Here is a 4332-nt window from a genome sequence, read left to right on the forward strand (position 1 = left end):
TGGCTCCCAGTCGCCCGCATCCAGTTCAAGTCCTTGATGCTCGCCTACAAAGCGGCAACCAAAACGGCTCCGACCGACCTGAACTCCCTCATTCAGGTCTACGCTCCCTCCCGCTCACTACGCTCTGCCAAGGAGCGGCGCCTGGTGCTGCCACCACAGCAAGGCCCTAAGTCTCTATCCAGACTCTTCTTCTGTGGTTCCTCGGTGGTGGAACGAGTTACCAAACTCCATTCGATCCACAGAGTCCCTCTCAATCTTTAAGAAAAGGCTAAAGACTTAGTGAACACCTTCTCACCTGATGGACTGTGTAACCAAAAAAAAAAAACTTTTTATCTGCCTCTATGCACTCAATGCACTCTATGCATTGCCTCTATGCATTGCCTCGTAGCACCTATGTCCTGTTGGACCAGATCTTAGCTTTATGGCTCTTACTCTCGTTCTCTCCTGACTAGAACCTTGCTTGTGTTGTATTAAAATCTCACGTGTACGTCGCTTTGGATAAAAGCGTCTGCCAAATGGGAAATTGTAATTGTATATGATGAATATGATGCACCGGATTCCGACCCCAGGAAGACTAGCTGGTGCCATGGGCATCAGCTAATGGGGATCCATTTAAATAAATAAAATAAATAAATAACTTATGTATGGCTAGACTGCACTTTTACGTCCAACAGTGGGAGTTTGAACGGGAGTTTGCCGAATAGGCTGCGTGCGTGAAAGGGTCTAATGATTGGACAGATGGGGGTGTGGTGGTGGGCGTGGCTTCTCCTCACTAAAATCAAATCAAATTTATTTATAGTGCTTTAAAGGATAAGGCCACAGCCACACTGATCCGTCAGAAAACGGACAGAATTACTAACGGATAGATTTCTGTCCGTTGGGCTATTTTAAAAAAAAACGCCTCTGATTTGCGGTGACAAATCCGTCCGTCCAGAAAAAGGAGACGGACGTGTCATCAGCGTTGCCCGGACAACGGACAGCTCTCATTGAAAATGAATTGAAATGAACGGAGACGGACAGACACAACGGATCAGTGTGGCCGTGGCCTAAGGCTGGTGTTTTTTAATCCATTTCTTACCGTCAACAAATCCTATGAACTCGGGCAGAATAGATCTTGCCCGAATTTCCGACTGGGAATTCCGACTTGAACGACCGTTCTGTTGCACTTTTCCCTGTTGGAAGTCGTTTTTCCTCCGAGTTCCGAGTACAATGGGATGCACCATAAAATGGGAACGTGGGGAGTCAGAAAGTAATGATAGTTGAGCAAACGCATTGTTGATTTTGGTATTTTTATAGGATTTGTTGATAAGAAATGTATTTAAAAACACCAGCCGTGTCCTTTAAAACAACACAGTTGCGAAAGTGCTGTACACAGGCAGCATGGACAAAGTGGATTAAAGAAAATTAATAAAAAGGTTACAGGTAAAACAAAACAAACCAATACCAGAGCAATACAAAATAAAGGACAGTTAAAAGCCTTGGAGGATAAGGAAACCAAACTCCATTCCAAAAGTCTGGTGACTACCATGAACGCTGCGAGATGTGTCTGTGGTACTCAGTAGTGACTGACCTTGTTATAGACTATGATATTTCTTTAATCTGGTATCACCTATAATTATGGGGGCCAATTAATATTAATTAATCAATTAATATTCATACAGAGACTTAATGCATGTCTCAGGTTCTCAATAGATTTCTATAGTGACTTCATCCTACTTGGTGTTTTATCTCATCAACATTCCTATGATATTACTGAAGGGACTTTTGTCTGTGGCAGTCAAAACAGGTGCACGAAAACGGTTTATTTTTGAAAATCACAGCGCTTGCATGTGGTTGTGTGTGTGTGCGCGCGCCTGTGTGTGTGTGTGTGTGCGCGCGCCTGTGTGTGTGTGTGTGTGCGCGCTTTACAGTTGGTGGAAAAGCAAGTCAGGACCGTTTTCCAGATGGGCGGGGTTGTTTTGGTTGGATACTGCCAATGAAACCGGCTCATTTGAACCGTCAGAGGCGCCATCTGTGGAAAATAATAAATGACGACTGGACGTTTCTGGCTGCATATGAACAGGAACAGCTGAGAGTAGAAAGTGTTGGTCACACACAACCAGAATAAATTAACCTACACGCCTCGTACTATTCAAGCCAACGTCAATCTTTACTTGAGAACAGCAGAAGGTGAGTTTTGATTTCGTAACGTTTTTAACAGGTGTTTGGGTTCGTTAATCCAAAAGTATAGCATTTGATTGTTGTTAGGGTTAGTTACACGTTACATTACTTTTCCGTTACACGTCGAAAAACTGGTGATTATATGTGAAGGATCTCTCTTGTATGGATAGACCAGCACGCCAAACTCCATTAAAAAAATTGGCAATTTAATGCTTTCTTGCTCATCGGCAAGCGTACACACCAGGTACAACATCATGTAAGATTAGATACGAATCGGTAGGATCTTCTGGTGAATTCGGCATGCAAATGATCCAAGCAATAATTAAATTAAATTAAATTTCAATTAAATGTTAACTGAATTGGTTGACAGTGTTCACTACCGCCCTCCGCCACGTATAGGACGACTGAGTAACAGGTGAATACATTTTAACACTTTACACTTTATTTAAATCTCTGTACAGTGATACTGTAGATGATGGACAGAGGGATGACAGAGAGGACGGTTCCCACCCAGCAGCCCGCCACTCCCTCTCTGACGAGGAGGAAGAAGATACAAGAGCAGTAAGTATCACTAATCTGTGAGTGTGTCTCCATCATGGCTGTTAGTTAATATCACCAAACAGCTAGAAACAGAGCTAGCCGAAAAAGCTTGTTGTGGTGTGGTTGTAGATCCATTCAGTAACGTTCTCAGTAAAAGTGAATAGTGTGATAAGGTGGATTTGTTTCCAAATGTAGTTTACTGTGTCACAGTAGCCTCAACTGAGACTAAGATTGAGAATCAATCAATCAATCAATCAATGTCTTGTCTTTAGCCCTAGTCTCTACTCCAAAACACTGTAGGTTGAGAAGAGTCAGCTCAGTTAACCTGAACAGACTGTTAGCTAGCTAACTAGCCAGCAAACACACTGATGTTAATGTGAACATGCTAACGCTAGCTGCTGCGTTAGCTAGTGTGCTAATCAGATGTGTTAACAACAAGACAGTGATGGTTAGCTGACCATGGTTAGCTAGCTAACAAGCTGACATTATCTAAACACTAAATCAATCAGATGGATCAGTTATGAAGTGATCAGTTCAGTCAGAAACAGAGAGAAACTAGAAGGGAACTTGAGTCGGGCCTGTAGTTTTTTCCGTAATCCTGCTAACAGACAGACAAACAAACAAACAAACAAACAAACGTTCATAACCTCCTTGGCGGAGGTTATGAACCATGTCTTTTGAATTCTGTTGAGTCATAAGTTTAGAAACACTGTCAGCTGTTTACAGCCACTGTCGCCCAAGAGCTGAGGACCTCCAATATGGCCGCCAGAGGGTGTGTCACGTTACCTGAAAGCCTCTATAGCCCATGCTGGTGTATTTCTACAGATACCTTCAGCAACTCAATCTCAATATACACATAACGCATCATCAACATCTGTAGTCAAGAGTTGCATCCTTTTCCCCAGTGTTTTACTGGAATTAAACTGTCCACCCTTCCACCCCACTTCTTCGTCTTCGTCTTCTTCTTCTTCTGTCTGTAGGTGTGATATCTGCAGTCCTACAGACAGCCTGTTGTCTCCCTGCTCCAGACAGCTGCTGAGGAGGACACACATCATGTAGGTGGACATGGCGTTGGGTTTGGATGTGGGACAGAGTTTGGCCTTGCTATAAAGCCAGTGATATAGTGGTACATTAAAAGGTGGCATAACTGTGACCTCCAGTTGGTGATCAGAACAGTTACCAACTATCAATACAGGCACAAATCTAATAATATCTTTAGATTATTATTTTCCATTTATACGTTTCCCCCTCAAAAGACCCTCATATGACTTACTTTAGCTTGAAACCAACTGCTATGACGGAAAAAAAGCAATTTATATCATAAAAATTCATGTCGGACTAAAAAGACGGGCAAACTCTATTCTGCAAATAAAACTGGTAAATTGGAATTTACATCCCAGAACTAGAAAACTAGAAAAATGTCCCTCATCTGGCCTTTCGGTTGCACTTTATTTCTAGTTCTAGTTCAGTGTCTGGGCTCGGGTTAAGCTCAGGGTTCGGGTCAGGCTAAAGTATGGGTTAGGGTTACGTAGTCTGTAGAGATGCACCAAATTACAAACCTTTCAGTGGTGGGTAGAGTACTGAAAATCTATACTCAAGTAAAAGTACAATTACTCCCATAAAAAATGACTC

At 42.5% G+C, this 4332-nt stretch overlaps 1 long non-coding RNA gene across 1 annotated transcript; it reads left to right on the forward strand.

Annotated features, from left to right (window-relative positions):
- Positions 1–2041: 2041 nt before the first annotated feature.
- LOC139649262 (uncharacterized) lies at positions 2042–3756 on the forward strand. The gene is made up of 3 exons (XR_011695599.1): positions 2042–2169; positions 2622–2721; positions 3681–3756. It is a non-coding gene; the product is annotated as an uncharacterized lncRNA (long non-coding RNA).
- Positions 3757–4332: the final 576 nt, after the last annotated feature.

Source organism: Centroberyx affinis, unplaced genomic scaffold (assembly GCF_046629955.1).
Source record: "Centroberyx affinis isolate AG114_WGS23_722 - 3 ecotype Tasmania unplaced genomic scaffold, CSIRO-AGI_Caff_v1 ptg001310l_1, whole genome shotgun sequence".
NCBI classification, from domain to species: domain Eukaryota; kingdom Metazoa; phylum Chordata; class Actinopteri; order Beryciformes; family Berycidae; genus Centroberyx; species Centroberyx affinis.